A 25,706-nucleotide genomic window follows, 5' to 3' on the forward strand; every position below is an offset into this window, starting at 1 on the left:
CTTGAAATGTCCTGAAAGAAACAGTTGCTTTTTGGGACACACATATCTAACAAAAAGCCTCAGCTCCCAAAAGAGAGAAGAAAAAAAAAGGCTTCCAAGTTACTTTGTGTTCTGAACCAAGGCAAAAGACAGGGCTAGTGACAGTCACACCACAGTGCATCTGACAGACCAGTGCCAATCCCTGCCTTCTGCTCACACGTGTGCCCCAAAGACACACTCAGGTGCTGCTCCTGCTCTACCAAAGCTGCAGCCCCCAGGCTCTTCATGCCCCATATGGAGCTGCCAGGGCTGCTCACTCCCAGGAGGGGATCCCCAGTACCAGCATGGACAGATGCCATCAGTCACATCCATTCCCCATGGCACAGTCAATCTGTCAGCTCCAGTGACAGCTCTGCATCATGATGGATCCCAAAGCCAGCAGCTCTGCCAGCACCTGGAGCAGAGCCAACACTGCTGAATGCAGAGGGAGGTCTGGGCCTGCCTTTGCACCTCTAAAGTAATGGTGGTCACTCTCTTGTGACCAAAAGTAGCTTTCAGTCCACTTTTGGGGCCTGTTTCTTCCATTTCCCTGTGGCTGATACACAAAAAAAACCATTCACAACGAAAACCAACCCACCCTTACTAATGACCACATAGAAGAGTTCACGTGCAAAGCCCCTGGTCTCCAGCTCCCAGAAGAGAGCAATGGAAAGCAAAACCAGGGAAACAAACTGCATTAACATGATTTATCTCTTACACTGGGACTCCACCCTCTCTTTCAAGACCATGCACTCAGATAATGAGAAACAGGGCATTCCCACCCCCCTCATGCACAATCCCCTTTTTATTTCCTACGCAATGAAGAATTAAGACATGAGACTTTCTCAACCACTTCCCACAAGAGCTGTCTCTGCCTTTGACTTTGTTAATGCAGCTTGACAGATCTTTCTCTGGCAGTGGCCCTGGCAGCAGTAGCCAAAGTAATGGATGGGCTCTACTGCTCAAGTGGCCTTTGGGATAACTGGTTGAAGGTAAGTGTCCAAAACTCACTTTAGGCTTCCTCAAGTTCCTAAGCTACAGAATGTTCATGGATATTTTTTTCCTCTACTGTTAGCTTTGAAACAGGAGCAAAATAAAGAATGCAAGACTCTCAAGTAGTTCTGTTGCATTCATCAATAGAAAAAAAATAAACTGGGAAGTGGTAGTGGCTGCCTGCATTTTCTGCCACCCAGAATTCCTGATGCCATTGGCTCATACACTGCTATTCTAGTCTCTCTCCTCTATCTGAATTCTGTTCCATGCCTCCTGAGCCAGGTATGAGAGCAGTGAATGCCACTGCTTACAGGTACAAAATGAAGGTAAGATATGAGAGGACCAATAACTGAGCTGCCACAAAAGACAAAACGGCATCAGCCACAGTCTCTGTGCATCCCAGAAAGATGCAAGCTACTGACTTTAGGCAGCTGCTCACAACACTACAGTTGTTAGGCCACAATTTGAGCTAAACTCATATTCTACTAAATCTTTCTCAAGTTATCTCTGTCATCTGAGGATGCATGATCACTGAGACAACATAAAGATGGCTGAAACCTAAAAGCAGTCAGACTGATAGGCCCCATTAAGACACTCATCAAAAGCTACTAAAAACCTACTGATTTATGGCTACCACCAGGGAAGTTTCATCACAGGCAGTTACATTTTTCTTCTTCATCTTTCAGAGGTGTTTTTGTAGAGGTTTCACTGTTTAAGTACTTAGAGCTTAATGAATACTCAAACAATTGTCTGTTTTAAGCTCCCAGGACTGCCAGTGATGACTGAGATTGAAGATAATGTAGAAGAGGGCCAAATAGCAAGCAGTGAGCACCAAGGCTCCAACTGATAAACTCAATCTCTTGGTGCCCTTCAGAGCTTGAATTCGTGACCAAGCTACCACAGAATACTGCAGCAAATGCCCTTCAGCTGACCCCAGCACCGAGCCGTGTACGTGCTCTTAACCCACAGCAAAGACAGGGATACAAGTGACATAAAAAGACAGCAGTAAATGTAAGCCAAAGCTGAGCTGAACACTTCCCCAAATACCCTGCAAAGTAAAAACTTTGGTTCGTCAACACTGATACAAACCTATAGCCATTTTCCAGAGCAGGGACTGAGAGATTAGCCTGAGATGTTTCTGTCTGACAGAAATGTAATTTATACTTAAGATCTTTGTAGTTCCAACAGCCAGGAGATACTGAGCACAAGCAAACAGCAAAACTAAGCTGTGTCTCAACACCTGAGAAACGCTGGGACTGATACACAGTTGTCTTTCATCAAGGAATGCAAAAATCACACCTGTCTTCTCATCATAAAAGCAGCTGGACTACGTTTTTAGGAAGAAGCCAGTTTCGACTTTCTTTGTACTTGAGGACTTTCCCAACCACCATACAACCACAGAGTAAACAGATGTACCAGGGTGAATTCGGGTAAAGAGTGACTCAGGATTTCTGAGGCAGCATCAAGTGCAAACAAGACCTTTGAGATGAATTACTGACTGCCTCAAAGTGAAACAGCTCTGACAGATGCACTCTGTGTCACAGGGCAGTCACCTTTTTCTCTTGAGAGGTGATTCTTCCTGGAGACCAGACCTATGAAACTGTCACCTTCCACCAAAGAAGTGATTTGCAGGCATTTCCTCCCAATCCATAAGGGAGAGAATCCATATGTGTAGTCACACCTTGTCTCTCATTATCATTGTCAGGTACAACTGGAACTGAAGCAAGAGAAGAAGCCACCAAGATACAGAGTTCCTCTGAATTATCAAATAGAGCAGAAAATCTCTGATGTTACCTCTATTAGGGGAAGGGCTGACAAGCTGCTCTCCCCCTAGACACCACAGAACACCCAGAAGGACATGCTAGAAAGCAGATCTGTCTCCTATCACTGCCTGTAAAATTGCTGGTTTCTTCCCCTGTTACTCTGTGCTACACCCTGATGTTCTTAAATCAGCTGGGCTCCTGCCTTGTAGGACCCAAACCACTCATGCCAGCTTTGTTGAGCTCAGACTTTCAAGATATTCTGCTTTCATCCACACTCAGGGGTGGCTATGGATTCGTAGTTGAAACTCTGTAGCTTTCTTCTCAGAAAAAGCAGTGGTTTCTGAAAACTTCTGCTGCCTTTTGAAGCCCAAACTCTACCGGCTTTCAAAAGGGACTTTCCTCCTCCTTGCTTAAGGCACCTGAAAACCTCTCAAGTCAGTTTGTTCCTGTAAATACTTCGACAATCCTCCAGCTTCCTCGAGTGCTCTGAGCTCCCATTTTTGGGATCCCTTTGGAGACAGGTCTGGAGGATGCCCAGCTAACAGCCCACTTCCCTGCTACACTGGGGATTCATTCAAAGCCGGACTGTGTAGGAAGCCAAGTCCTGATTTCAGTAGGGCTGCAGAACAACTCATGGCTCCACTATCTGTGAGAGAAATTTTTAAACCTTTGCTCACTGAGAGCAGCAGCTGACACTTAATCATCTCAGAGGAGAAAGGAGAGGGACTGAAAAAATGTCTGCCTCCCAGCTCTCTTACTGAGGCTTTAGGATGAGATCTTTCCTCAGTAGGGGCTGGTTCTCCTCCAGCTTTCCACATTGTTCCTTTGAAGCACCCTGCGCTTAGATCTTACTGAAAATGAGGTACTGGTGGTGTTAGTGGGCAACTCTTATTATGGTCTTCCCCAAGCAACTACAAAAACTGCACACAAGCCAAGTGAGAAGCCTTCCCTTACCTATTGTGAAATGACCCTCTGAGACTGGAAATACTGAAACAGCCTAACAGTAGGATAGAGTACCAGCACAGTATCAAAGCCTTTAAAACAGAAGTTCCCCAGATTTTCCAGTCCTCCCTTGTTCAAAGACTCCTCCTCCATCAAAGCTCAAGCTCTCACAGCACCAACAGATCATGTGAGAGGCATCAGAGGATTATTAATTTGAAAGAAATGGATGGAAAGTGTGTCAAGCACTCCCAATCTTTGAACCGGGTACTTTAGAAGATCATTGCAAAATAAAAGACAACTGCACATTCATTTCTCTTTAGAAGGAACATATTGCAAAAGCCACAAAAGTTACATGACCTTCATTTGAAGGAGAACAGAAGGACCAATTTTCATTCATTGTAAATTGACTTGGAAAGGCAACAAAGCAATGCCAGTTTTCACCAGCTGAAGATACGACCAAATGTCTGTGGTACACTGAAGACAAAACTATAGGGCCTATTCATGGTGAGTGCTTCTGGGCATATGCTGATCAGTGAGAAATTGCTTCCCAGAAATTATTCTGGTGTAAATAGAAGCCCATGAATCTGGCCTATTATGAAGATTGTGCCTTCCTCTAAAGCATACACTGGAGGGTGAGATCTACTAACATCATCTGGCTGCAGGAAAGCCTACAGTCTCAAGCCTACAAATGCAAGGTAGCTTGCATTCACCTGCAATATCACCTTCTCTGTGTCCTCTCCAAATCCCTCTCCAGAAGACAGGCCAGACAGCAGAACAAACATTTTTCCCATTAACAGTGACTGGTCCAGCAGCACTGAGCAATGGATCTACACCTTGTCCCCATCCTGGCAACACATGGGAGAGACACAAATCAGCACCCCCAAACTGAAGGCTGCAGTCAATGGGCCCTTAAAGGATAAATGCCACTGCCCATCAGCCTAGAGGCCATGGCAGAGCTGCTGTTTTGTTTAGGTTCATTTCCTTCTGAAAGTGAAAGAGGATGCTCTGTATTTTCTACAGCAGAGAGACTCGAAAGGGGAACTTTATTTTTGTAAAAAGGTCCTCCTTCTCCTGTTGTGTATCAGATGGTACAGGAGTGAATGGTGCATGCTTGTATCATTCCAGTCTGTACAACTGGCACACACTAAAACAGCCCAGACCTCAGTGGCATCACCAGAGGTCATATCTAGCATTTTCCACTCTAAGACCCTTGCACGACTCATATTGGAGACACTAATGCCAGCCTTGCATTCACTGACAGAAAAATGAAGATACAAAACCCCATAAACATTACCAGTATTCAACTACCCAGCAGCTAAATTGAGAGTGAAAAAAGTTCAGCTGTGGGGACATCTGGCTTATAAGACATCTACCTGAGACAACATGGAGAGAAGACTTCCAAACACCCCTCTTACTGACAGTCTTGAGCAGGATGCACATACAAAATCATCTAATTGCATTGCCAAAATTAAAAATACATCTACAAGAATGCCAGCTGGATCTCTCAGGAAAATCTCTTGCTCAAGAAAAGCTCTTGGCAAGAAAACAGTGCTGACCTGGTCCCATACAAAGCACACCAGAGACTTTTGCCTCCCTCTAGTTTTGATAAGGAAATTGTATGCAAGGAGATATTTTGTAACCAGAACTACCCCCACACAAACATTCAGGAACAGACAGCCATAACATCAGAAGGAAACAGACTGACATAGTTTCCTTTTTGTATAACATAAGTAACTGGTACAAGTACTGGGCATGGTGGCCCAGAGGGCCTTCGGGCCCAAATTCTTCGGTGTACTAGATGTTGGCTATGGCAGGATGTTGTACTACACAGATCAAATCAAAATTTCAAAACAGCTCCTTCTCTTGAGAAAAAAAAAAATCTCATGCAGGAGCATGGCTTACTTCATGGAAAAGATCTTGATCTGGGGCCTTGAGCAACCTGACTGAGAGGTGTCCCTGCCTATGGCAGAGGGATTGGAATGAGATGATCTTTAATATCCCTTCCAAACCAAAATATTCTGAGCCTATGATCTTGGTCAGTTTGAGAAAGTCAGCTCTTGACAGAAGGACCTTCAAGTGCAAGGATGCTCTACTGCTATGGGCCTGCCATGACACTTGCTGTTCTACAAGGTAGGACACGAGTCTTTCCATGTGCCTGACCTCTGCTCCCCCTCCTCCTTCATGCTGGCCTTCCCAACTGGGTTCTGTATTCCTTTTATTTCCACTGCAAATCCCTCCAATATTTTCTGTGCACACCATTCTTGATGAGAACATCCTGACGAAGCATCACCACAGACATCAAGTTTTATTATCTTGGAGCGTAAGAGCTTGTGGTGGTGATTGGAAGGAGCTACATACCTGGACAGCTGAAGACTGTGGTGTGGCACGATGTTCCATCCCTCCAAGCTCATGATGTTCCATCCCTCCAAGCCCATGAGCCACAGCTTCAGATCTGCACCAGCAACAGGCAGCTATGAAATTTTGGATGGCATTGAATCAGGTGTTCTTCAGATTCTAAATCACTTGTTTCATCCCAAAGGTTCCCAAGATGACAGATCTAAAACACAGACAGAACAAACAAATAAATCAGAAAGTCATGCCAATTCATGCATGTGTACTCACTTCCAGTGCCCAGCCACAACTACAGGTTTATTTTGTTATGGACCTCATTTTCAGTCTTTGCCAACAGTTTCCATAACGTAAAGAGAGTAGCTTGGAAAATGAGTCACACCATTGTGTCACCCTGGAACCTTCCACACCACTTGGCTGCAAGCAGCCAACACTGTGGCACTGTGCTCCAGGGGACCTGCTGGCTGGTCCCTCTGGTTTCAACCTCCAGATGGGGAGGCTGCTGTTGGCACAGGCTGCAGGGGGGCTCAAACAGTAACTTACTGTGTTCCTTATAAAGAAAAAACCTGAAAAGATCTCTAATCATAGAGAAATCTTTCATAAAAAGCATTCTGAAAATTTCTCCATGGAAAGGTAACTTCTTGGCACATGCTGCTCCAATTTAGATCAGCATTATGATGCCACAGAAATGGAAGAAAATAGGTATCTTTTCTGTAGGACTTCATCAGGAATGGGGGCCACACCTACATCCTCCAACTTCTCAGAAAAAACTTAGCCTTAAAGCCCAATATTGGATTCAAAAGTTGATGCTTTTGACTCCTGTTTCAAATCTGTCCATTTCCATCAGCTCCACTGGAGTCATCTCCTAGATATGCCTCTCCCCTCAGTTTCTAAGTCCTTTTGCAGTAGACTGAAAGGAGAAAAGGCCATGGCTTATAAGTCATCAGACCTTGAAAGTAAGCTTTTCACTATGGTAGTCAAGCTGATTTCCAAGGACAAAAAGAAGCTAGATTAGGAAAAGGTGGCAGCTATGAAAGAGGAAAGAGGTGGGACAGAGGCACTGATGCCCACCATAATTCAGCCCTTCTCTTATCTGGTTCCTAGAACTATCATAATAAACTCAGTGATTAATAAATGCATTGCTTAACTGAAACCATGAACCAGCTTGTAAAGAATTCACAAAATGTCTCAGTCTTGCTTTACAAAAAGGAATGTGAAATTCAAGAGGAGTATCATTAGCAGCATGGCCTAGTCACACCTGTAACTGCTGGTTTCTCCAAGCCAACAAAACTCGGAGTTTGAGCAAAAATGACAGGATCAGACCCAGGGCATTTGTGTCTTCCATCCTCATGAGGTCATTGAAAACTATTTGCACTCACAGAAGTCTCACTTTTTACAAAATTGCTCCAAGCAAATGCTCTGAGTGGGTGGGAGCACCATGCACACATTAAACAACCATGGTGCAAGTGTGGCTGTCGAGAAGCTCCTCTGAACACCATGCTCAGAGGACACTCAGATAGGCTCCATTTTTTCAGTCCATCTGCACAGAGGTAACAATTCACACCTGCCAGCCAATACTTTAAAAATGGTATTTCCCATATGGTCATCACTGCAAAGTACCAGGGAAACAGGGTCTCCAACAGTTCCTAGACAGAATCTGCCCAGGGCAGTACAATATGTTTTGGGTTTGGTTTTTTTTACAATTAATAATATTCAGTAACTAAACAGAGTCAGAGATCAATCATCACACAGATGCTATGCCTCCCTGTCAAGGTAAGATGATTATTAAAGGATAAATCACAAAGCCACCTTCATTTGGACAGGGCTCTTCTTCCCATCTGCTTTCAGATTAATACTGAAGTAGAAGTTTTTCCAGATCAGAGAGCACTTTATCCTTCTTTCTCTTTAAATTTCACAGATCTATCTTGAAAAGAGAATAGAACACAACTGTACTCTGATTTTTGTGTTTTAAGTCCAAGGCTACATACTCAATTCCTTTCTTATTTCTGAATCCAACTCTGCCAGCACAACTCTTGTTGGGCAACCCATCTTCTGGAGTCTCCCAGCAGGAGAATTATCTATGCAGTGTCAGAACAGGTGATGTGGTATGTCCTGTACTCTTCCTCCCAAGTTTTCAGATAATCTCCAAAAGCCATTCTGTTGCTAACAAACAGACTGACTCACTGAGAGATTCAAAATTACATTCCTGTAATTTCCATTTTTACTTTGCTCATTCAAACCCAGCCCGTTGTGGCTTGCCCAGCTTCTGTTTAGCCAATACTCACTGCCTGGCCCCACATGGCAGGAGGATATGATTTAGCTTAAAATGAGATCTAGCCAGGATAGTGTCAGAATAGACATTGCCATAGATGATGAACAGCAAAATGAAAGAAGTCCAAACGAAGAAAGGATCTGGAATAGTGTTTCCTCAATACCAGTAGCACAGTCTCAAAAATACAAAATGCAAGAGCTCAAGCCCAACAAGGACAATCACACAGAAAACCCAAGCTGAGTAGCAGTCAGGGTGATGATTCCACAAACACATCACCAATTTTATCATCACATCATCAGCACATTACCAAAAGCAACTTCTATAGTTACTCTTCTGAGATGTGAAGTCAAGGTGCTCATTACCTTGGCCAGCACCACACAGATAGGGTGTTAACAGCCCTCACATCAGGTAATTACCTTCCATGTCTGACACCTAACCAGCACCAGGGAAGCAGCAGTGTTCAGGCCTGGGTGGTTCTTCGATTTCTACCTCCTGCACCCTCTGTGCAACCCCAGAGCACTGAGCCATGCTTACACCAGCAGCCTCCAAAAAAGTGCTGGATGCAATCACTGTTCTGCCCAGCTGGAGACAGAACGGAGCTCCCAGCAGGCACCCAGAGCTGAGCAGTGGCTCTGGTACCCAATGTGTAATGAGCTCTAACTTAACATCCCAGATTTTATTCCAAATCTTCTGATACTTAAGACTCCAAGAACATCTGCTGATCACCCAGGAGGATACCCACAGGACCTGGAACATCTTGCCTAACATGCAGACTGCTTCAGGACAAGAGAAGAAGATACGCATTTTCAGGGCTGGTTGGGTGCTAAGACACTGCTAGGATATGTCAGTGCCTTGGTTGGTGGTTGCTCTGTACTTTATAGCAGTATTAAGCTCAACATTTGAATAGAAGACTTTTAAGAACAGACCCACTCCAGCAGCTTCACATTTATAATGTAGTCCTTAGAGTTTCAGAACTACATTATTCTTAGAGTATCTTCAAGATGTTTTATTAGTTCTTCCCTCCGAGTTGATTACAGGGCTCTCCCCAAAGCAACATTCCTGCTTTGCTGTCATGATTGATGGGCAAGCTTTCCCAGCCTCATCCAAGAGGCACTGGGCAGGGGGTTGAAAGAAAAGTCCATCTATTTCACCTTCCCTGTGGTAACACCAGTCCTACCTACCATCTCTGAGCTGACAGGACTGACATGAGCCAGGCTGGGAGCAGAGTTTTCACACTGGCCTGGCAGAAATTTTATCACCCAGTACCTACCACCCAGCTTTCCCCTCTGTGTAGGTGTCCTGGGGGAGCCTTATCTAGAGGATCATTGTCCTGAACCTCCTCACAGCCATACCCCTCAATTAATGTGCTCAGGAACACTGCTGAATCTACAGGCAGAAAAGGCAGAGGAGAAAACAAAATGGGTTTAAAATACCTGCTCTGGAAGAAATAAGTAGCTCGGAAGTTAGAAGTGGTTTGAGAAATGAAAGAGAACACAGATTTCTGTTCATGAAGATACCAAAAATACGAAAACTGCATTTTAAAGCAATCTTTGTGGAGCAGAAACAGCCTAAATAACAACGTGCTCAGCTTGACTTGATTTTCCTATTACATTCTAAAGTAAAGGATATGTCTGGGAATCTGCTGGGTGTTATTTGTCCCTTAGGTTCCCAGAAGAACATTGACTAAATGTCTGAGGGTCTTGGCATTTCAGCAATTTCTACAATATTTATCTGCCTGCCTACCTAATCTAAATGCCAGTCATGAAGCAGGTTCTCTAACATCCATTTACAATTTCCCCAGTGTAAACACACCAGAACCTGCTTAATGTTCTCTCTATCACACACTTGCAGCTATATTTTATATCACAGTAAACGTTATGTTTACATAATATATACTTTGTTACAGATTATGTTCCTGTATGCCTGGTACAGCTCTTGTGTTGCAATTTTCCAACCCAGGCATACCTCAAGCTGCATTTTTAAGCTATTTCTAAAAAAACAGATGTTTTTCTACTTTTTAGGGCTTTTAACTAAAAAAAAAAAAGTTTTTAAATAATTTTCAAACTATTTCACTGAGAAACACATCTATATGACTTGGAACAAGATTTATGATTTGGGAGCATTCTGAGGTTTGCCTGAGGCACACAAGTTGGCATTTTCCCTGCTTTCCTTACTCTGCTTCTTGCATGTTCTAAGTTCTCCCTCCCCTAAATGAGAAGTAAAAGAGAAGAAATAGAATCCATTCCAATGAGTAGCTAACAATGTTTGGGATTCTTGGAAAGGAATGAACAAGTTCTAGAAAACCTAAACCCACTATACATTGGCATTGTCCTCCTCACAAAGCTGTACCTGGTAGGGAGAGGAATCATAAACTGGTCTGGGTTGAAAGGGACCTTCAAAGACCATCAAGTCCAAACCTTCTGCCATAGGCAGGGATATCTTTGTCTAGATCAGGTTGCTCAAAGTCCCATGTGAATAAATACAGTTAATAACTCAACTGATTAACCAAATCTCTTCCCTATGGTTGTACACTGCTCTGTAGATGCACCCCAAATCTCACCTGAATTATTAGCCAGTCTCCATCATGTCCTCAACTGGGACAACTGGGCACTGATTTACTCACCTGAATTAAAAAAAAACAACACAAAAACACCCCAACAGAAACACACCCCTCTGTAAACATCTAGGAGTTGCTAATACTAATTTTAAGTTGTTACCTAAGATCTGAACCTAGATATCCAGAGGATGTTCACCTTTTAAGCCAGTTTCCACTTCCCTGCTTATGGCTCATTCCTTAACACAAATGCAATCTGATGGCATCTGGTGCATAAATCAGTGATGTGGCTACAGTCTCAGTCAACTCTTCTCAGAATAAATGCTGCCATGTAAAATGTGGCAATCAAGCTTGTAAAGGGAAGGAAAGAACTGTCACTTGCAACCCAAGTGATTCTGCTAACAAGCTGGGTTCCTGCTTCAGGATTTTTCCTGATAAAGCCACTTATCATGACTGTATGAAAGGTCATAAGTAATTGTCAGAACAGTAGAAAGTCCACATGAAGCTTTTTTACCATCCTGCAACTTCTGTTTAAACTTGCAGTTGAATCATTATTTCAGCTCCTGGAGCTGACTCACTTCACCTGCACGGGAACACATGGAGAGCAGCTCTGCACTAGGGAGCAAGCCCAGAACAAGCAACCTTGACTGTAGAGGAACGTGTACACTGCCCTGCACGTGAAAACTCAACGAGCTGTTCCACTCATTTCAAGGTGTTTATGTGAGGCTGCACAACTCTGGGTAAGGGAACAGCATTCCTCATCAAACCTTACCCCAGGAGATCTCAGGGAAAAAGCCAGGCCTCCATCCCGGTTCCCCCTGCACAGAGGGAGCCCAGGGGAATGATTTTGCTTAAGATATGTTGCTAAAAGGAGAAGAGTTTAGTTGGGACTCACAACTTTCAAATGTGTGGAAACTCAGTACCAGTATTTTGTGCTGAACTGATGTGCTTCTGCCACATTTGTGAATGTCCTTTTATACAGCCTAAGTAACCAATTGCCTAATTAACCAACTAATCAAAACAAGTATCAACTTGGTGAAGGCTGTTTCTACAGCTGCCTTTGAATGGCATGTGCAAGCCCTTTGTTGGAATAATTGTAAGACCTTGTAAACCATAAGCATTACCAAAATATATTTTTCCCCACTTCATGCTCCCTCCCCCTTCTTTATTTCAAGTCTATGTAAAACCTTCAGCTAGAGTTGCATATTCTCCCACTGAAACCAAACGTCACTTATCTGGAGATAGATCTCTCAATCCTCAGAAAGTACCCAGAGCAGATGGCCAGGGACAAGATGCTCTGGTATCACAAGATCATGCTTTCTCTGACTCCACTCCAGAGGCATGGTTGGAGGGAGCATTAACTGTTGCAGGATTCTTAACAGAAAGGACTATCACCTGGCTGAAGTGAAGAACAATTCATATTAGCACTGGGGATACCAAGTGGACTGGAGTTTAATATCTAATGCTCAGCTTCAGTGCCAGGCCAGAGCAAAAGAGAGTACAAAAGAGAGTCCAAAAAAGCTGTCCAGGGGAGCTGACCAGAAACAGGAGATACAAACTAACAGTAAAAACCTGCAGAGCCTTCTCTAAAGAACAAGAAAGAAAGGTCCTTTTAAAAGTTTGAGAGCTGCAGCCCTCATTTCAGAGGATGCAGGGCTGCTTGCATCAAGCTTATTTTAACAGAGTGTGAATCATTTCTCACTTGAAGGGAGCTGGGATCATTCTGCTGTCAGTATCTCTGCCACCAGCAATGCTAAAAATACAAAAAGCTCAGCCATGGCACCTTGTCAGCTCTGGACCTTTCTACATGATCACTGTGTCTCCTGCATCTACTGACAAAGAGCAGGAGCAGATGTTGACAGCTCTCAGATCAGCCGGTTTAGAAGTGCAGGACCAGGTCCTCCCTCTGCACACACACACTAAAATAAACCCTCTTGCTTCTCCATTTATCCTCAATAGTAAATATTTGATTTTTTTTCTCCCATTCTGATGAAGAATGACAGCCTATAATTACAGCTAATACTGTAAAGGTTGCTGTGCTGTCACTCACTTCAGCTCTCAGCCATGCCTGAGAACTGCAGGACTGTAAAATTGCCTTTGCTGTACTGAACTATGCTTAGCTCACACCCAGCTCAGGAAGTCACACACCTGAGACTCTTTTCCCTTCAAAAAGAATGACGTGTGAACTAGAACACAGCATAAGATCCTTTTCCAAAATCCCTTTCCCTTTTTGTATGTAATTTGCAGTGACGGCTCAAGAATACACATTATCCAAGTTTGCCTAGCAAACTGCAACTAGAGACCGAGTCAGTAACGAGCCCTTCATTTTAACTGATTATTTACATATATTTTAACATCCACCCCCTCCGGAAGAGAAATTATCTTGCAACATGCAAAGATAGCTGTGCTAATTATGACTTCAGTTGCCATGAAACAGTCTTCAAATGTGGTCCCCTCTCATCTTTTTATAAACAAGGTCTTGGGGTGTGGTTTGCTCTACAAGGAGCATTATCTGCAGCTTAGTTAACAGTGTGTGTTTACACACTGTGGGATTGTGCAACCACATACCACGGAGCTGCTGTGGAGCCCAGACAAATTCACAAAGAAAGAGTCCACTGGTTCTAGTCTCAGGTTCTGGAAACCACTGAACAACTGATCGAAGAGAGAAGAGTGTTCAGGGAGGAACTGTTCTGAATCAGCATCTCTGTGCATGAAGGTCTGGGAGATGGCCTTTTGTCTCACCTCCTTTGGCTACTGTAACAAGCCAGCTGTAAGCTGAACTTCCTACCAGGTTTGATCTAGCAGCAGAGTGATGGGGTGGGCTGTTTGTTCTCATTCTCACTTACCATGGGAGTGCTTTGTCTAGGGGAAACAAAAAAATAAACGGTACTTTGTAGTGCTGTTGGATCTGCTCTGAAACAGCTGTAGTTTGGTTGAACATGGAGGTTCAGGACACACATTTTGTCTGGTTTACATAAGATAATAATTCATTCAGTGGCATGGGAGTCTTATCATTTCCCTTGGCAGATCTGCCCTTTTGTGTCTTATCTCTAACTAGGAGATAAGTCGATATTCAAAGGTATAAGGGAACTCTGTGTATTAACAGGAGTTTTGATACTTGGTGAATTTCAGCTTGGCACTGTTTATAAGAATTTGTCTGGCATCATGGAAATGAAGTGAGGGCAGAACACGTGTCCCTCAGAGGACAAGGTACATGACCTTCCCAGTATTTCCACTTGCACAACCAAGCAATGGAAAGATAAAGAAGAGAGCCTCAAATCCATCAGTGAGAGACCACCCTCCTTCCACATAGCAAAGGGGGCTTTTCCTCACCATGCACCAAGCCTGACTCCAGCAGAATAACTCAAGTCCTGCCTTGGAGGCCACAGTGACACCAAGGCTTGCAGAGGAGAATGGAACAAGAAGGTGTTCCCGTGACACTGTTTGTTAGCAAACAAGAGTTTTAAAACCAACTTTTCTTCCAGCACTAACAGCAAGCCAAGATACACTTATCATGAGAAGGCTGAAAGAAAATGCTGCCTGGACTACAGAGGTTGCTGGCCAAGTCACAGAGGGCTCCAGTACCTCTGCTGTGGGTTGTGCTGATGCACACAACTTCTGCTGCAGAACTTTGTTCAGTTGAGATCAGCCACGTGCTCCCTGTGCCCAGCATTCAGACTCCTGAGTGCACTGCCCTTCTTTTTGCCCCTTGTCTTTGTAAAGATTTATATAACAAATTTTGTTAGATACACCAGCACTGAGTTCTGTTCTGCAATAATTGTGCAATCCCTGTGTGGTAGGCAGACATAACAGAGATCACTGCAAAGGGCCTGCTCTGTATCTTGCCCAATGCTCTGTACACCATGAACAGCATTTATTCCCAATGCCAAGCCCAAGGGACTTTGATCTTCGAGGGATTTTTCCAACAAGTCTCACCTCAGTTAGGAAAAAAACAACAACAACAAAAATTATCCTGTCCTGCCACCCCCAAGAAGAAAAAAAAACAAAACATGTGGCTTAAGGCCAATACAGGGCCCTCCCAACCTTCAAGGGAAACATTAAAATACTTAAAAACAAACAAAACATTTGGTTTCTGTATTCTCCATCACCTTCCAGAAAGATAATGAAGCAAAAACATGGAAGGACTGCAAATACAAAACCTACATACAGCCTTCTCCTTACATCTGTCCTTCATTTGCTTCCTTCATCCCACACACCCTTTTTAAAGGTAGAATCCTATCTTCAAAACTCTTTAAGCCATCACCAACAGCCTTCACTGTTTTTTTGTTTTTCTAGACAAATTCTCAGATTTCAATCCACTGCCTTTGTGTGCAGGTGATCCAACCACCTTATATAAAACACCTTCAAGGGGTGCAAGGGACCTCCAGTTTTCTAACCAGGGTTCAAACACTCAAGAACAGGACTCTGGACTTTAACACAGCCCAGTGCTATGCGATACCTTCTCATGGAGCAAAAGCAACACACTGGCACTGTAGAAGTCGCTGATCCAAGCTGGGTTATGCTCCCTAAACAAAAACTGAAACTTCCAATATCTCTTCTTCTCTTGTTCTGAGACGGTGCACGAGGAAGGGTGGTGGGCAGTGATGCTGATATTACCCTAGAGCTTCGTCTCAAGACTCAGGATTCCCTCTCTCCACAAAGAAAATACATTAGATTCCATGAGCAGCTGAACAGCCAGAGCTCTGCTGCACATTTTCTGCATATGCTGCATGATATGAACTCACCCCCCAAACACCCAGCTACAGCCCATTCTGGTTGTGAGGAAAGGGCTGCTGTTTCCCACCCCCTGCTTTCTTGCAAAGCCTGGGCTTTTCCTGCTCCAGGGGTAGCCCCTGCTAAGCCTTCAGCCCCCAGAGCCATCAGGCTGCAGTTCACAATCACCACGGAGGAGCTGATAAATGCACACTGCTATTGCTGCACAATTTAAACAATTGTGCACTTAACAGCAGTAAAATGTTTATATTCAAGAGGAAGATACTCCATGTTAATAGGAGCAGCATCTCCTAGAACAGGATTTAAGAAAAACTTTACTATCAGGACCTGAATTCAATTTGAACCAGCACAGCTCCCTGACACCAGCAGAGGTTCAGCTGATACCAGTCAGGGGTAGGACCGATTGCTATTAAACTCAGAGCACTCTGGGCCTGCTTTTGAACTGCCCTGATTGTGCCCAAACTACTAAATGCTGCTGGAAGGCTGATGGACTGATGCTATTGATTGGGATGATGTGGCTGCCAACAGAGAGGCTGCACAGAGCATTTCAAGGCCCAGTTTTGTTGCAAGACAGAGCTGCGTGGTCCTCTAAAAGCCTTGGGAAAAGGCTGGGATCAAAGATTTGCTGAAGTTGGAATCTGTGCCCTCCTAGAAATGGTGTGAAAAATGCCTCCATGAGGCTTCTTAGGTAGGTCTCCCTGCTCCTGTCTTCATCTCCCACTCCCTTGGGAGTGGCTTTCCTCCTCCAAATCTTATCAACATGCTTGTATCCCTCTCACTGCCCTCACAGACTCCAGCATCTCAGCCTCCTTAGCCCTCCCCACCTCCACAGCCTCCTCATGGTAAGAACAGATCTCCAGCATAGATCACAAACACCCAAGCCCAGTGATAACAGCCTGACCCCCCCTCAGCACCTCTGGTATCTGGGGACTGCTGGCACAGGCTGCAGGGCATGTCCATTGCACTTACAGATTATCTCCTTGCACTTTCATTATCAACAATGGAAAAAGCTGATTCAGTGCTTCCCTGAGTAGAGGGCTGAATCTCTGCTGTTGTCCTTAAAGAGAAGTAGTACAGTTGGGATTTCCTCAAGGGTGACACTAGAAGGTACACAATAATACCAATTTATATCATGTTTCTTCTTATTCCATCCCTTAGCCCTTCACAAACTGCACAAGCATAACAAAGCAACACAGTAAAACTTGCAAGCATGTTAAGTGAATGTCTATTGTTAAAAGTCCAGTGCCTATGTACTTCTCACCAATAGCCTGCAGTATAAACCAGCAAAACTGGGCTAGTACTACACAAAAGTAAACTCTACTAGGAAGTAGGTAACTAGTAGGGAACTGGGAAGAAATAGGAGAATTGGCCATGTCCCTCCTTGTGCCAGCAGATATAAAGCCATTCAGGCAGTGGCTTCACACATTTACAAAGTTAAGTTCTGACCCAGGTCCTCCCATAAGCTTCAAATCAGGCTCAGCTTTTTGGCAAAGAGGAGCAATACTCCAGTCTCTGAGGCTCAACAAATTCTGTTTCTGTCTAATTCTGGGGGAAACTGCTTCCCAGCTGGGTTTGCTGACTGTCAGCTTTCTACAAAGTCTTGGACACTGTCAGTTCATGCAGCATCTTCACTGAGCTGGATGCAAGGGTCTCAAAGATACTGTGGATCACACAAACCAAATCTAGCCTTCTATTAAAGGATCATTTGCTATAAGGTAAAAAGAAGTCTTTGCTCCCAGAAGGCAGCAGTTACAGTACAGTCTTTCAAAAAGCAGGAACAACAAAAGAAGGGATGTAGACAGTCACTATGGGAAAGCACAGCTCAAAACTATCCAAGGCTGCTCCTACTGGCATTGCCCTGAGTACCCTGATAGATTCCCTCTCTTGTTCAGATGTAGAAAAGACTGCTGTGAAAATAGCATTCCAGGTCACAGCAGATCACTTGGCCCTGAAAAATTCTGTTATTCAATTGTTCTTTGGTTCTGCTGTTAGCCTTTTGGCCATCTTCCTAAATTTGACAGTAACATCTGTCATGTAAAATCAATTCTGGATTTTTTTTTTTTAAGATATCCTTATATGAACATTCTGCATTTTAAAAGGCAGAAGGCTGATGAGAGAAAGGGAAAAGAAGGACAAATGTATCCCAGTGGAGCTACAGAGAAAGAGATTAGTAAATGGCCATGCTGCTGCTGTTACAGCAGTGTTGCTGTAACCACAGTGGTCTAAGGATGGTTAACCAATAAACAACTCTCTAAACTTTAACCACTTCTATTTCAGACATGAAAAAGGGCTCTGGGGCCACTTCTTGTCACCTTTATTCCCAGCTGTAGCAGCTGGTTTATTCTGAGATGTTCTTTCCAGACACATTCTGGCTGGCACTGTTAGAGACAGGCATCTGATTCACTATTTCCAACATGGAAATAGTTGGACAAGTTTTACCAGGCACAAAACTCAGTTTATCATCCTGGATGACAACTCACAGTTACACAACTGCAACAGCAGCCAACGAGGGCAATGAAATTCCAGCTGGAGTGTAACCACACAGGTCCCACACCTGAGCCAGTCCCCACCAGGACAAGGACATCACTTGCAACAGGAACAAGGTGTTTGCCGTTGCTGGCTCCTCCTCCCGCGTCTGCATGTTCCAGATTTTTTTAAAAGGCCTGGGATCAGGGATCATGTTGCTAAGTGAGAATGACAGTTTCCATTCATGTGGTTAGAAAGAAAAAAGGAAAAACCCCTTCTAATCAGATTTTTGATTGTCAGAAGCTTTCAACACTACAGGTCTCAACTACCAGCTGTCCAGCAGACACACACCACTTTGCTCTGCTTCCTGACTGAGCCAAAGCTTTGGCTCACAGCTATTTGCGGGGAAGGGGATGGCAGACAGCCTGTGGACAAATGTGAATACCTGCCCTGCTCAAGCCTGTTGCAGAAGCTGTTCAGAAAGACTTGAGGAGTTTAGACCTTTAAGCAGAGTTAAATTTAAGATGTCCTTATTTGATATGAAAGAGCCATACACCACTGGTCTCTACCACTGTCAGGAGAAGGTAATGCCAGGCCCCTGCAAGCAGCCTTGTGCCCTTCCCTTTAAAGATTTATCAGCTTTACATCATAACACTGAGACCAGCAGGCTTTTAAAAACAGCCTCCAAGTGCCCAGGCATGAGTCTGCTCACAGTTTCCCTGATTAAGCCAAGAACTGAATTTGTTCCTTATTGCTAATAGGGGGAAACAGAACAAAAATGAAGCTGCTGTAAATAAACCAAAGTAAAGGCCAGTGTCTGCTCTCAGCTGCACGTGAGCTGGAAGGGATTGTTTGAGGAAGACAAGATAATAGAACCTGGGGAAGGATGCCAAGGCTGGGGCTGCATGCCTGCCTCTGAGCCTCACACTCCCCCGGCACCACCAGGAAGGCAAATCCTGATTAATTCTCTCAGGAGCAGGTGGCCTCTGGACTAGACTGCAGTCAAACAGGGACAGCCCCACCAGACCAGACACATCCGTGCTAGTGGTACAGGAGCAAGATCAAACACCCAAAAGTGGGCAAGGTACAGCGGACAAAGCCATCTGAAAACAGTTGTCATAGGTGTTTTCCAACAGGGGCTAAATTTCTGTGGCAGATTCTGTGCTTACACAGGTGGGCAGAGCTCTGCAGGTAACGGAGTCTCTGCTGGTAGCTGGCAGCCAAGGGTTTGGGTCTGGAGGGCTTTAACCACATCAGCCCCTGCCTCATTTCAGGTTGGAGCAAGATGGTTTGAGGTTTCTCAATGCACCTTTCAAACCACAGCAAAGGGAAGCCATAAGGGAAAGACTGATGCAGTATATGCATGAAACAACAGATGAATTTACTAAAAAAAGCTCCCCTTCTGACAACATCTTCTCCATGAAGATCTACTGCATAGCTGTATTCCCCTCTGGTTTGTCAGCCTTCTTTTATTAAAAATAAAACATTCAAACCTTGCAGCTGATTCAGATGAGAAGACTATAAATATTGCATACCTGCTCTGCACCAAAACACATTACAGATTCACAACGTTTTCTTTTAGGAAGACAACATTTCCAAATGCAGCAGTAGAAGGGCCAATTTAGGTCATGATATTATAACCCAGCCCTTAGTTTGCTCCTCCTGGCACCATGGTACTTCTCTGATGAATTACATCTCCTTGATGAATTAATCTCACAGAAACCTGGCTCTTAGCTACTCCAAAACCTGAGCCAACACAGGAGTGGGGTTGGATTTAACCCACCTTGATGCTTTCACTAGTTAAGGACTATGAGAGGCTGTACCTCTCTCTCAGGGCAGCTCTGACTGTCCTCATAATCCCAGCAGCAGAAAATAAACCACATTCTATGAACAGTAACATGGGACTGAGAGCAGGGACAACATCTGGGCTTCCAGGGAAAGCTGTTAGGAATTTATTATGAGGGGACAATGTGCTTTCTCCTACCATCTATTTATTCAGCCAGGACAGGATGCTTTAGCTACACTGGAAGGGAGGGTCAACCCCATTACATCTCATGGGAAACTCATTTTCATGTGAGTTCAGGTTCAAGACAGCTGAAGGGAATTGTGCAAAAGGAGCCTGTTAAAACATAACCAGCCATCGGATGTGCCAGTTAATCATCTACTTTGAAGCTTGTCCCCTTTGATAATAATTTCCATGGTTGCAGAATTAAAGCTTAACTGGTCATTGGCTTCAAAAATGACCTTGTCTGACAGGGAATACAGAAAAGGAAACAACAGTAACATAACTTTGTTGTGTAAACTCTAGATGGGGACAGAAGAGGAGAAAAATACTGTTGGCAATTTCCAATTGACTCAGCGACTCATCCCAACCAACCTCCAACCTCTCCCCTGAACATCTCCAGGCACCACAGAAACACCAGGCCTTCCCTCCAGGAGCTACAGGGTAGTGTCAGTTTACAAAGACAACCTGAGCACTGCATTTGCTCTAAGAGTCCTACCAATGTGGTTTGTCAGGGACAAAAGATGCAAACTGAGGCAAGCACAGAAACATTACAGCTTTTAGACCTGACTGCTGAGGCGCCAGCAGGGGCTGATGCCTTTCTGCTTGGCCACCCTGAACATGGGGCCAGGATGCTGCTAAAGGAAGGACTGCAGGGACAAGCTGAATGCTTTCTTCCTGCAGTTATTGACAGAAGCAAACATAACCCAAACCACTGGTGGGACAGTTCCTAAGCATATACTGAGTGTGACAACCTTCCTCAGCACAGCCAGGAGCAGCAGCAATAAGAGATTAAAGCATTGCTTTGCTGTTGGATTCATGGTAATGACACAATTTCACTGCTCAACTGGCTGTAACCCTCACATCACACGTTTAACTATTTTAGTCTGCTAGTGATGGGATGCAAACAAATCCTCATCTTTTCTAGAGAGACAGCCAACACCACAAAAGACAAGGATAAGTCACAAACATCACCAGATGTCAAAACCTCAGCTTGCTATGATACCCACAGCAGACTTGGCCTGGCAGCTGGAATCTACTCAGACAAGATGCTGGGCTGTCTGGGCTGGTCACACACATGGTCACCAGAAAATTTTTTTTTTAATGGGGCAAGAGGGGAACATAATTAACTACTGGGTTTAAGGACACCTAGTCACACTGTAATGTGTCTAAGTGAAGTAATGTGGAAAACTAGAAGGAATGTCAAAATAGAAAAAGGTCTTATCCTGAGTCCTTTTCAAAAGCACCCAGTTTAAGATTTAACACTCCACTTCACTGACTGGGAGAAAAATTTAAGATTAAATCCCTAAAAACATGACTCAGTCCAGTGAGATGATAAATTAGAGGTAAAGAAACATCTGTTAATTATTTGTCCCCTAACTTAAGACACAATGTAACTTCAGTTGGTCAAAAACATATGCAGAGTTAAGCATCTAAGGGAATACTTGCTTAACAAATTTTTTCAACAGTTTTGGATCAAACCACACAGAAATTGGTAATTTTCAAAACTCCTCACAAATCAAGAGCTCCTCAGACACAAGGTTCCTTCTTTCTCTGCTTTTGCACACTGGTGGTCTTGATTTCACTAAACAACATGCAGGCTTGCAAGAAACTCTTTACCAGGGCTGCTGAAGTCAAGTCTCTGAACTTCCTTGGTGCTCTGCTTCAAGGCAGCTTCCACAAGTAAATTACTCAACAGCTGGAAACCTGGTGTTTCCAGATCCACTCAGCTGTCTTGCCCACAAAAATGGTATTTCAGGTCACCTACTCAGTAAGATCTTGCTGTTTTGGAGACTGTTGATGAGAAAACTTGGAGCTGTGCTTTGTATTCTGCAAAAGCTGAGAGCCTGATGCACCTTTCCGTCTCCATGATCTTCATTTCAAGGGAAATATACCAACCAACCCCAACAACACTACTTGCAGATACACCTCAAGATCACATGCAGAAAAAACCCACAGTAAAAAGGAAGAGAGGACACTTGGAAGAGTCTTGCAGCTTTGTGGCACTGTGGAGTTATTGTTGTGCAACAGGAAAATTCTCCAGTGCCACGACGAGCACAAAGATGCTGTTTATATTCACTGCATGGTTTCTGCAAGGTATTTTGTACTAAATTTCCCAACTGATCCAGCTGCATTGTGATAGCAGGTGTCTGGTATTATCAATCTCGTGTTATTGCATTTTTCCCCTCCACCTTCAGGCATAAAAGACATAATGCATCACTGTACAATAGGAGAGGAAGAAGATGCTGCCTAATTTCCCACAGGATGCAATATTTATCCTGTAAGTGCAGATTAACTGAGTAACTTGCTAGCTTTGTGTCAAGGCTTGTAAGAAGTGGTGACTAATCCTAGCTAGTGGGGATTAACAATGTTTGCTGTGGGAAATGTGCCAGACTTTTCAATTATATCATGCCTTACAAACAGACTGCAATAGTTCTACATGAATACAACCGTGTTCTTGCCACAGCACAGTCATAACAGGGTATGTTCTTCCTATTTTTTAATGCCAGACTAGAGCAAGTTCCAGCAAGAACATGGTGTGGACAGACAGCAGTACCTGAGCCTATTCTTTTCTTAGAACAGGGCAAAAGGAGATGGATGGGGCATGCAGCCAGGAAGCCCTGAAGGAGCCAGGCTGAGGATGCATCACCCGTGCCAGCCTTGTAGGTTGACATGTGCACACACACACTCTTTCCAGAAGGAGGGGGGCACCAGAAGGTCAGCATGGCAGCCCTTGAGAAGTGGTGTTGAAGGCTCAGGCTCCAAGCAGCAGCCAAGGCCACTTTCACAGTTGTGGAAGATCAGGCAACCAGGGCCTTCATCATCATTAAGAAGAAAAGCAAGAGAGAAAAACTGCTAAGGAGGACATGACCACTCCAGCTCGTGCAAAAACACCAGCAGCCCAATGCAGACTTAGTGAAAAAAGCACAACTTCCACTCTTGATCTGTTTCTGGTTAAATTCACTATGCCAGTAGTACACTCAATTCATTGTGCCAGTAAAGTTGGGACATGGCCCACACAAGGTGAATCCAAGTGCCAAAATACTATTTCCTGGCCTCTGCTTCTCCCCAAAGCTGCCTCTTGCCCTGTAGCACCTACAAGTCCTGTCCCTGCTAAAGGACAGTTACTTCAAGGGCCCTGCAAATGCTGCAGCAAATCAAGAGCTCCAGCTGGCAAGTGCAAGTGTCCTGCTGTCTTCTTGCACAGGAACTCTTCCCCTTACAACTGCATTGTGCAGAGGGGGCAGCTCACTCAGCTTTCCCTGTCACTGCCTCAGCTATTGGAGAGACACCAATGCAGTACAGAAAAGAGGTCTGGGATGTAGCTGGAGCAAGTTGGAGTGATATGGCCAATCTCCACCACTCCAGCTCATTTCCACATACCCATAGACAGACCAAGGGCTTGAATCACCACTCCTTTGGAGTTTCCATTTGGCTTCAAAGACCTCTGGATAAAAACCAAACTAAAATAAAAACAAAAATAAAACAAACCACGGAGGCTCAACTTGTAAGTATTGCTTTCTCCCTCACTGATCTGACAGAGTCCAATACCCGGGAACCAAACCACTTGTCTTCCAAGTGTAACTCTTCTGCAAGCAAGCCATGCACACCCATGGGAGCTTTATGCATTGTACAAGACAAAATCCCCTTTCTGTGCCCGTCCTGGAGCTTAATGAGCTAAGTATTAACCATGATTTCTCCCATATGTATCAGTAGTTATTACTACTTAATAGTGCTTCAAGGTGCTTGGGAGTAGCAGCAGCACAGAGCTAATTAGAGGAAAAGGAACACCTACTTACAAGTAAGGTGTACACAGCTCAACAGAGTGTTTTGCAATGACAGTGACAGCTGTTGCAGCACACCAGACATGGGTTGGTCATTTTTCAGCCTGGTGACAGATCAGCCCCTGGTCATTGCACCTACCTCCACAAGGAGCTGGCTAGAAGGCCAGAAAAACCCATCACAAAATTGGCCCCAGTCTATTGACAAGGCCGTTCTGTGGCACTGGAGAATTTTAAGGTCCCATTCATCATTTAAAGAGAAGATTTTAAACCAGGTCTTATGCCACACCTATCAGTGCTCTCACCAGCTAACTACAAGGAAAAGCACCACCATCTATTGGTTTTCTGAATGCCTCCATACGAGATACTTAATTTCAGATTTATTAGTTTAGCTCTAGCTATTTGCCAAACACAAACAAAAGCTGCAAGAAGCTTAAGACTGGTTAAAAATGTTAATTTGGGAAAAAAAAATTTTTGAAGCAGTACAAACACCACAGGTGAGCTGAGGCTTCACCCACGGTTTTTCTGTCTTTTCATGACTGGGTCTGCAGTGCCTGATGCAAATGTGGCCATGCACCATCACCTCCATTTTGCAGTCAGGGAGACAGAGGGAAGGAAAAAAAGGGCAGGATGTCTCACAGGCAGTGCTGCTGCTCTGCTGACCCAACCAAAAGACTGCCTTGATGAGATTCTCATTTCTCATGTATGGACATCTTACTATCACCAGAGACAAGCTTTTCCTGTTTGTAAACAGTTATTTAAGAAACAAAATTAAATATTTCCATTTATTTCTCATTCCTTCAAGTCCTTCTTGTGATTTTCAGGTGGCTTTGAAATTTCCTGGGAGCTACATGAAGCCTCTCTCTTTTCAATAGCCAGCTCTCCAAGGTCAACCAGGCCAAAACCAGAAGTGAGACCATGTGGAGCAGGGGCTCAAGCTGCTGCATTCCCAGACCTACCAGCTTGGGGTCCTCCATTTGCTGGGCTACACCAAGCAGCAGGGCTGGGCAAGAAAGCAGAAGCCTGATGTGGGAATAAAGAAGGAGCAGCTGCAGCAGAACAGATGGGAAGGACAAGAAGACAGAGCTGAGCTGGGAAGAAGGTGGCAACAATGAAACCTACTCCAAAAATACTGGGATTTGCTGCTTCAGATCCTAGAGTAAAACGTGGAATAGGAAACCTACTGTTAACCTCAAAGAAAGGTTAGGTCATCTCCAGGCTGCTGCAAACAGAGCTGCTCCCACAATGTTTGGAAGTCCTGTCTCCACCTGTCCACTCCTGCCTTCCTTGCATTGAGCATTATGTTTCATGAATCACACACCGACCTCCTTTCTTGATTTATTTGCCAAAAAAAGCTTTGCATGGGGTAGCAATTAAAGAGGTAGAATGTAATATTCATCAGCTTGTGTGCCTCTGAACCTGACCACATCCTGGTGCAGCAACTCCTCACAGGTGTTCAGATGCTATGGTAATGGGTGTTTGTCCAAAAAACACAGGAGTTACAGCAATGCTCAGGGAAGAACCTGCCCTTCTGCTCCAGGGATGAGCCCCACAGCTCTGCCCAGGAGGCCAACAGACATAGGAGTCATGTACTAATTGCCCCCAAAACATGCTTTAATGAATAAGGTAATTAACTCTATTACCAGACACTATTTCTAACCTGATGTGAGATGGAGGCCACCAGTGGCAGGGACATCAAGCTGTACATCTGAGGGTACGAAGCGCAGGAGCCTTAAAAATGATCAAGCATCAGAAGGGGGGCAGAAGTCCTACCCCATTCCAGCCAGCTACACATGGCTAGTGAAGGCCACACACATGGTTAAGGGAGTTG

General features: G+C 44.3%; 1 protein-coding gene across 1 annotated transcript in view; it reads right to left on the reverse strand.

The window, feature by feature from the left end:
* The window catches only part of RPL29 (ribosomal protein L29), a 204,751-nt gene extending 180,820 nt beyond the window's left edge, over nt 1-23,931 (reverse strand). The window contains exons 1-2 of the mRNA XM_071755714.1: nt 23,894-23,931; nt 6,075-6,273 (exon numbers count right to left, since the gene is read on the reverse strand). The gene's annotated coding sequence lies outside the window, so the exon portion shown is untranslated. The remainder of the gene's footprint in view (nt 1-6,074; nt 6,274-23,893) is intronic.
* Nucleotides 23,932-25,706: the final 1,775 nt, after the last annotated feature.

The sequence above is a fragment of the Heliangelus exortis genome, chromosome 12 (genome assembly GCF_036169615.1).
Source record: "Heliangelus exortis chromosome 12, bHelExo1.hap1, whole genome shotgun sequence".
In the NCBI taxonomy this organism is placed as follows: Eukaryota; Metazoa; Chordata; class Aves; order Apodiformes; family Trochilidae; genus Heliangelus; species Heliangelus exortis.